The sequence below is a fragment of the Catharus ustulatus genome, chromosome 1, assembly GCF_009819885.2.
Source record: "Catharus ustulatus isolate bCatUst1 chromosome 1, bCatUst1.pri.v2, whole genome shotgun sequence".
NCBI lineage: Eukaryota > Metazoa > Chordata > Aves > Passeriformes > Turdidae > Catharus > Catharus ustulatus.
In genome coordinates this window covers 94532028-94541731 of record NC_046221.1, presented here as the reverse complement: position 1 = coordinate 94541731, position 9704 = coordinate 94532028, and positions in this window count along the sequence as shown.

Below are 9704 nucleotides of genomic sequence, written 5' to 3'. Positions count from 1 at the left end.
TAGTATCCTTTAATCCAAAGAAGATGATACTGAAGGAAGATGTGAACAGTCTTTAAATATGGAAAAAAGTTGCTGTAGAGAAAATAAGAGCACTCTTCACAAGGATGGTAGATGCTGAGTGTTAATTGAAAAGGCAAGTTTAGCATTAGGAAAAGTCTCTTACAGTACACCTTGCTGAGCCAAGGAGAAGGGTTATTTCAGGTGCAGTGAACAGCCTGCCTTCCTTCACTGGAGTTTTTAAAAACAGAAGACAGACCTCTCCAATAGAGACACTTGATTTTGTTGATCATGCCCCAGGATTACAGGGAGATATCCCTGAGGTCTGTTCTGTTTTCTGTAATGATACAGTGTGTAATGGAAGGCAGGCATAGTCTGAACATACTTATCTCTACAAGACAATGGCACGTGGCTCAAGATGGCTATATAAAATAGTTATCTGTTTCTTTGGATGTGAGCTTGGGAATTTGAGAATTTCAGAATGCAGGGAGGGAGAGTTCCCCAACACATGCCTGAAAAGAAGAAACAGGTAAGCTTAGAATCCTGTGGACAACTCTGAAGTGAGATGCTCCAAAGGAAGAGATACATTGACCACGTCTGTGAAAGGGCAAAGAAAGCTCATTGAAGCTGGCTTAATATGATTGTGTCTAATTTTCATGTGTGGTGTGAGTAACTTGGGGGGGGGGTCTGTCTTATAAAAGCCCATAGGTTCATTGATTTTTTATTTTTATTTGTGAGGTGTTTTGTAATTGTGGTGAGTGTAATAGCTGTACTTGTGTGCACCTAAGATGCACAGAGTGCATTGAAGGGTTTGCAGCCTCCTCCAGTGTGGTGAGGAGGTGCTGAAAGTCCTGTGTACCAGTGAGCTCAGTCCAGAGCTGCTGCTGCAGAAGGCTGGTGACCAACACAAGTCACAAGCAAGTACTCTTGGTGGATTAAAACCCATTTAAAAATTCGTGGATTAAATCATTTTAAAAAATAGCATAAGACAAAACAACAAATTCTTGAAGGAAATGTGATTTTCCCTCTTTTGAGAAATTACTGAATGAATTAAAGACAAATAGGAGGAGTGATTGGATGAAGGATCAGCCTGCGTGGAAACACTGTTAGATCACACATCATGTCATGAAAGTTGAGATTAATTAATATAATTAATTTTAGCATTTGTAGTATATAATGTTAGACTGCCTTATAGCGAGAGAGAAGGCACGTTACCACAGGGTGGTGAACTCGGGCTCCTGAGGGCTGAGGCCTGGAACACATCGCATGACTGGAGCAATACTCATTTAAACTCATCCATCAAACCCCAACTGCAGAAGTGTTTCAGTAGTTCCCAATGAGAAGCCTTTTTAGAGGCATCTGACTGTAGAGCAGCTGGGTTGTGACAGTCAAGTTTCAGTGACTTGATGCAAAGTCAGAGTAGAAGTCAAAACTTCCTTCCCTCTTCACCAAACAATGACATGTAAATGCTTTCAATTAAAATATTACTGATTTTATAGGTATATTGTTATATTTTAACAGGTAGTATCAACACCCCCTAAATTTATAAGGAGACATATGCAGAAATTACTTTGGTTCTTTGCAAGTATTGAACTTAAATTATCCTTACACAAAAAATGCTGGGGTGTGAAGGCATTTGACATTTCTGATGAGCATTTTTGTACTCTTATGTAACGCTGCTATCCCTTGCCAGAAGAGTTCTTGCATCAACCTGAATTTTTACATATTGTATGAGATACCCAGCATAAGAGAAGCAGTCTTGGCTGGGTATCTTTTCTCATATGTCTAAACAAGTATTTAATGTTACCCAGAAAACCACAAAATCAAAAATATCTGAAGTTTTGAGGGGTTGATTTGTGGGGTTTTTTTGTTGCTTCATTTACATTTTTTCAAACATAATGAAACCCCACTAAAACCAAACAAATGCTTAGTAGGTTAAAAGCGTGTTTAAACCACTGTCTCTAGAACGGCATGGTAAGTGTTATCACAGATTTTTTGGGGACTCTGTTGCTGTAGCAGATAAATTTAAAATGCTTCATAGGAAATTTATAAGCTTTATGGAGAAACTAGGCTGTACACTTAGATTTATATTAATTAATTGCACTATATGTTTTGATGCATTTATTGTTGCTAGAATGATCTAGGTGTGATAAATAACAACGAGACCTGTATGTGTTTGGTAATCCCATTTTCAAGGTATAAATCCTTAGGTCACAGGGGTTAAAAAGGACACGTGTGCAGTGGGGAAGTGATGCAACCTCTTTAGTGACACAGCTGCCAGAAGTGTCACACAGAGCGCTTTATTAATATCTTCATGCAAGCTGAATACCTTTGTTAGCTAATTAAAGCACTGGGGTGGTTAGAGTATTTTTGTATTCATAAAATGCAGTAAACATTTTCCTGGAAAAGTCATTATTGCACTTCAACATCTGATAAATTCTTAAAGCAGGTATGGTTTTATTTATTTATGAGTTCCCTGATAAGTTTTGTATTTGGTATTGCCATTAAATTATTCTTCCTACTTTTATATTACCACGTGGTTTCTGATATAAACTGTTTTAGTCACTGTCTGCTCCTTCAAAAATAGCATTCTCATTAAAGGACAAATAAAAAAGAATAAATTAAAAAACCTGCCCTGGCTTAAAAAATGCTAATTGCAGAACTCTAGTAGCACATGCTGTAGATCCTGTGATCTCAGAAAAAGAAAACCTGTAAGCACAGCTTTGTATGTGTTACAGGACTAGACTAGGTTAGAGAAAAACCAAAATTCTTATTAAAAGTTCTGACCAACTAAGTTCAATTTTTCTTTAGGTCAGAGTGTGGGTCATAAGACTTTCTGAAATGTTGCATTTTACTTAATGTGAAGCCTCTGTTTTTTTCTCTAGCAAAGCTTTCATGAATGCTCTAGAAACAGGAAATGACAAATATGCTGGCCAAGAGTTCTACATCAGCAAAATTCAAATCTGGCTCCTGAAGCTATATCGAGGCACAGAAGTTCCCTGTGAACCAGACACTTCAAAGAGTTTGCTACTTTTTAGGTATCTGAATTTCAGCTGATTAGGAAAGCTTAAATTAACAAATTATTCTGAATAGATCATTACCTAAAAAAAGGAAGAATACAAAACAGAAAGTAAGAGTTATCATCAGTGCCATTGATTATTAATTACTAATTAATGAAATTATTAACTAATCAGTCCAGAAAAACTGCAAGACATATGTTTCACATATGAGGCAGAAAGGCAGACGTGTTCATTCAGGTAATTTTGCTATCCTGACTAGGTAGAATTTGAGCCAGGTGGTCTTTACTCAGAAGGCAATTTCTTGAAGGTACTGCAGCATCTTGAAGATCCTGCAACATCCCAGTGATGTCTTGGTCACCAGCAATGTAGGCAGTGAGATTTCATCTTCTCACCCTGCCTTTTTTCATTGAATTATAGAGAAAAGTATTCAAACCACAGCAGGAACCTTACAAGATCTTACAGGTAAAAACCCTCTAGCACCACCTCAGAGGCACAAAGGTGATCATTCTGTGGAATAGTTATGGTGGTGAACTGGGCTTACGATGCTGGTCAACACCTTGTGGTCAAACTATGTGTAAATGGTAATACTGAGGTAAAACTACTGAGAGCACACAGTAGCAAATGGCATTCCTTAGATATGTTTGGATTTGGGTCTGTATGTATTTCCTGCATCTCATAGTGCTCAAGTCAAAAAGTTTCTCTAGGAAGCATTTCAGGTTTCATTCAAGATAATGACTTTGACTTCATCAAGTGGAAGAGTGATTTGTTTTGCAGAAAGCAGCTTCTTTTTCCCCAGATGGTGTGATGTGCTTTATCATGTGTAATGTGATTAAACTGAAGGGCCTGATACCAAGAGAGCAGAGGCTTATAAAATAGAGTTTGTATTTCTGTGAGATATGCTAAGACATTTCTACACAGTGGTTGACACTGCCTAGGTTGTCTTGCAAGTTCATTATGCAAAATTTTTTTTACTAGTTGTGTAGTGGCAGTGGCTGTTTATTCCACTTTCTTTAGCCGGGTAGCAGAGCAGAGTACTCCTTTGCAGGTCAATTTTGGGGTATAGATGTATTTGCAGTTTTCAAATGATCACTGTCTGGGAACAGAAACAGTAGGATCCCTTAGCACTGATTGCACCTCAGTAATTTATTCCTGTTATGTAACTTAGCTCTTTGGGGTATTTTTTATGAACACAGTTAGGATGCTTTATTCTGAGCCAAGTTGCACAGAGCCATATGAACATCAGAGCTCACTTGAGACAGCTTGGGGATCTTAAAAAAGGTGCTGTGTGATAATCTGTTGGTAGTGTTACATTTCAGTTTTTTCACTTTGACCAAAAGTGTCAGAAGCAAGAGAAAAAAGTCATGACTTCTGTAATACTCTATTTTTATACTGTCAATGGGGTGTTATTTAAGAGTGCCAGTTCTGAGCCAAAGTCAGCTGAAGAAAAATCAGGCTGAACGTCTGATCCCGAACCAGCAAGTAGAAAATCCCATCCATGCCCAGCATGGCAGCTTTCACTCTGCAGCTGGCCTCTTCCCACAGTAAAGAAGGATCTTTTCTGCCTCTTGGGCTGGTGAATTCGGTTTACTGTATCCATAGTTCTTGCTTGTGCTGTCTGTTCTTTGTAGGCTTGTAGCAGCCAGAGGGAGACCCTGCTGCCTCTTAAACTGAAGTGACATTCACGGACTTTTCTTCCTGCGCTGGGAGCAGCAGATGGATATTAGAGTCGTGTTCTGGTAATGCTACCCAAAACTAAAAGTCCATCTACTATTTTAGCTCATGCCTGCCATCAGGCACAGAACTCCTTTTTTTATTCATACACTTCAACCATTGCAGGTGTGTCCAGGTGACAGAGGTCTGAAAGAGCTTATGAGATTCTGCTTGTTCTTGTGAGCAACAAGAAATTAAATTTAGAGGTATTAGAAGTTTACAGCGAAACCTTAAATTGGATTGACTCCTGACTTACTACATATATTTATATATCTCACTTTCAGTGTGAGCCTGTTCACTTCCATGTTCAAAATGCAGGATCTATAAATGTGATTGCAAACAAAGTCTCCTCATGGATACTGAAGAAAGCTGACGCTCAGACACTTTTCATCCTACCATGGTACTGGAAATGAAATTCATCTGACAATAGGTTGTTTCTAAGTCTATGAATGTATATGGGGAAAACCCAAATACATGTCTTTTATTCACTATCCAGCATGAAGACAATTTTGTATTTTAAATGCTAAAGAAATAAACTTTGAAAGATCTTTTATGGCCTAAGTATATATTTTTTTGTCCTATGTTTTCTTTTATAATGAACTTCAAGCAAAATATTTCTTATATTTCAAAAAGGACATTTAGGTTAGCCAGTGCTGTATTTTCCAGACAACAGAAGCAATTTTAAAGTAAACATCTAAAAATGAAATTGTATTTTTAAATATGTGACTTGGAATTCCTTTAAGTTAAACATGTCTCCTTAGCAACTGTATATACTTAGACATAAAGCAAATCCATTGCAGCTGCTTGTCTCTGTAGTTGTTTGTGTTTGGTGATTTGTTTATATTGCTTTTTCAGATTGCTGTAAGGGTATTAAGAGTCCATGTAAATCAGCAATGTTAGAAATAGAAGAAGTAAATTTCTTTAGAAATTATAGAATTTGTTTCCTGGAAGAGGACCAAGAGTCAGCATCAGCTAACCTTGTACTATGTACTATACTACTTAAATGTTGCGGCGTTGTGCTGAAAGTATTTGACATCTTTAAAATGGGACCACTTTCTAAACCTTTTTGTAATTCCCAGCATCTCTCCAGGTGTGAGACATTTCTAATTTGATCACAGGTACTAGTTCATCTTTTTTGAAAAATAAAATTGAATAATCAAAAAGCTGAGAAATAACTCAGGAAAAAAAAAAAAGATTTGACCTCTGTTGTTGAACTTGCATTGAGGATATAATTTTTATATTTTGGGGGAAAAAAAAGATCTCTATGGTTTTGAAAACACTTGAAACTTAAAATGCTAAACCGAAAATGTTAACACTGAAATGATCAACATTTTGGAATTTTCATGTACTGCTACTGAATCCAACTTAGGCACTGCCATGAAAAGGATGCTTTTAGCTGGAAACCTGTGTTGACAGAGCAGAAAGCTGTTTTGTAGGGAGTCACTTGTGAGGTATCACGTGGCTGTTCCATCAGTGGTACAACTTCTGTTGCTGACTTAGAGGCTGTTCAAACAGACCTGGTGTGTTTAAATTTAGAAAAGGTTTTTATTGTAAGAGGCCTTGGATGTGCAGTGTAAATCTGTAATAATATATAATGCTACTGGATAATAATGATCTAAATGCATATTTTCTGCTGTAAATTTCCCTCATGTGGCTCCAATGATATGTGTACATAGATTATTACCTTTGCACTGAACCGACTATACTTCATAAAATGAAGAGCAAAAACAAGTATTGTACTAAAGATGACCATACCTTGTGGCTCCAATTGTGGAAATACTTTTGCAGAATGAAAGGTATAGCTTCAGTGTTATAAATTTGATTTTTATATTTTTTATTAACATGCATGGAAGACTAAGGATAATATTTTTTAAAAATGGACTTTGCTTTTGTACATTTTTTCAATGTTTAAAACTATATGATTTAACATTACCTCTGAATGCCAGTGATCAGTAAACTTTTAAAGGAAATACCTCAATTTGAGCATTCTTCTCTTGTTACTTGTCTGATAGGTTAAAGTGGACTACAGGGTGTGATGAAGTGAGCATATGATGTAGGTGCTTAAACTGTGCTATAGTAGGCACACGGTGATTCACTGAAAGGGACCTAAATGATACACTACAAGTGTTGAGTGCAGTTACACAATCGTGGCTCATTCTGCCCAACTGGACATTTTCCTCATGAATGGCTTGTAAATTAAATTTTCAGCGTGAAGCCAAATTAAAAAATGAAACAAAAAATACTTGGTTTCCTCTGGATTTCTTTTCAATTTTTTTAACAACCGGGTTTACAATAAGGGAAAGGATACTAACAAAAATTGTGAAATATGTTTAGGCATATATGTTGTTGTGTGTTCTCTGTGTCAGTGTGTGTAGAAAAACAGTGTATGTTTACCTGACACCTGGGAGGATGAAATACAGGGGTTTAAAGGGGAAGGAGGGGTGGGGAAAAAAAAGAAAAAACAATATCCCTCTGAATTAGCTCTGGCTACCTTTTTTTTTAATCCAGGAAACAGGCAAGAAGGGATACAACACTCCAGACACGTATATACCTAAAAAATTGATAACAGAGGGTGGAAAAAATGCATCCTCTGAGGTCCAGTGAGTGTAAGCTAAACCACTAATATGAACAGTATAAAAATGAAAGTGAAACACTGGGGAAGCTCACCAGAGAAATGGCAGACATTCAGGATGATATGAAGATTTCAAGGCAAGGCTTACGAGTGTTTTATGTAATGTTATCCTCTAATTTCAAGTGATGGAGTTGTTGTGGTTAACCTCAGCTGGCAACTAAGTATCACGCATCTGATTGAAGAGAGAACTGGGGAAAAAAAGGAAAAAGCTGAGGATTGAGATTAGAACAATTTAATAGTTGAAGTAAAATAATAATGAAAAAGGTGACAAGGAAGAGAGGACTAAAACCCAAGAGAAACAAGTTATGCACAACATAACGATTTACCACCCTCTGACCACTGCCCAGTCCCTCACTGAGCAGTGATCTGCCCCTCCCAGCAACTCCCCCCAGTTTTTATCCTGGGCATGACATTCTGTGGTAAAGAATATCCCTCTGGACAGTTCTGGTCAGCTGCCCTGGACATGCTCCCTTCCAGCTTGTTGTGCACCTCCTCACTGGCAGAGCATGGAATTCATCCCACAAATGGGTTTGCTTTTGCCTGAGGCAGGAGTAACCCAGATTGCTTTCCCTAGAATATTTTTTACATGCATTACAGTAACTTTATCACCTTCCACATGAAAGTACATAAAAATTTTGATTGGGTAGGGCCAGCCAAATTGGCAGATCCCTAGTCTTGATTAACCACGTGATTAACCAATTCAAAATTTTCAAAAGGTGTCTCCTCCATGGATTGGTTCTCCAAGGAGAAAAGGTAAAAGGCATAATTATTAATAGCTTTCCACAGATGGCTCCCAAAGTCCAGAGTTGACAGCAGTGCTGAGTACAAACACCAGGTAAGTTCCATGGCCAGCCATTCCATCATATCATAAGCCAGAGTTGCAAAGTACAACCAAATTATAACATTGGCTCTGTCCCCATGGGTGATAAACAGCAACAGGGAACACATACTGCAAGTAAGGTGAAACATAATGCAACTTTAAGAAAAAGCACACCAGCTCTCAGAGCAAATAAATCAACACTGTGACCAGTAACTATGAAACTAATATAATATAATGAATACTTGTATTTGTTCTTATGTGTTCTAGTCAGATTTGTCATTATTGCTGGGCCCCATATCGGGTGCCAAAAAGAAGTACTGTAGGTAAACCCTAACCAGTAACTTAGTACCATCCCAGTGCGATGGGGACGAGAATCAGATAAAGGGAAAACCTGTGAATTGTGATAAGTGAAGTTTTCTTATTATTATTATAAAGAAAACTGATACAAGAAAAGAGAGAGAGGAATAAACTCAAGAAACACAATTGATGCATGATGAAGTTGCTCACCACATGCTGACATGCCAGACCCTGTTTCTGAGCAGGGATCAGCCCCTCCCAGTGACTCCCCCAGTTTATATACTGGCATGACATTCTGTGGTATGGAATATCCCTTTGGACAGTTTGGGTCAGCTGTCCCAGCTATGCTACCTCCCAGCAACTCCTCACTGGCAGACCACAAAACACTGAAAGTCCTTGACTTGCAGTAAACACTGCTGAGCAACAACCAAACCATCAGTGTGCTACCATCAGTCTGTGCTAAACCCAAAACACAGCTGTGTACCAGCTACTAGGAAAAAAATTAACTATCCCAGGTGAAACCAGGACAGGTCTGAATGGCCTTCACCCTCCCAAGTGTCTGTTTTCTCTCATCTGTGTTGCAAGGAAACTCCTGGTTGTGCCACTTCACCGAGCTGCTGGGGCACTGAGCTGTAACTCGTGCTTGTGCCTCTTCTGCCCCTGCCTGCATACCTTCTGCCCAAGCCTCTCAGCTGAGGGGTACTTGAGGTAAGCACTCACATCATCACTTTCTTCTGGTTGACACCACACAAGCAGACATGCAAGGACCACAAGGAATGCTTTTTTTCAGTCCAAGCACAGGGCTAGGAAGAGCCTGCCCAGCTCCCTTGAGGGACAATGTTTGAGGCTCAGGCCTAAAGAGCAGTGTGCTGATGGTAATAATGGTGATAATGATAGTAATGATGGTAATCACAGAGTCACTCAGAATCACTCGGCTGGAACAGGCCTCTGAGACCATCGAGTCCAAGCTATGCCATCAGCCAGACCATGGCACGAAGTGCCGGGTCCAGTCTTTCCTTTAAACACCGCGCAGAGATCCATCATCCAACTCCTTCTCCCTGGGCAGCCCGTTCCAACATCTAATCACCTTTTTTTCTGTGAGGAAAGTCCTCCTGAAGGAGAACCTAAACTCCCACGTGCAGCTTCAGCTTAGTCCCCTCATCCTGGGAGCAGCGGCTACACTCTCCTTTCAGTAGCTGTAGAGTGATAAGGTGTCCCCAAGACACCT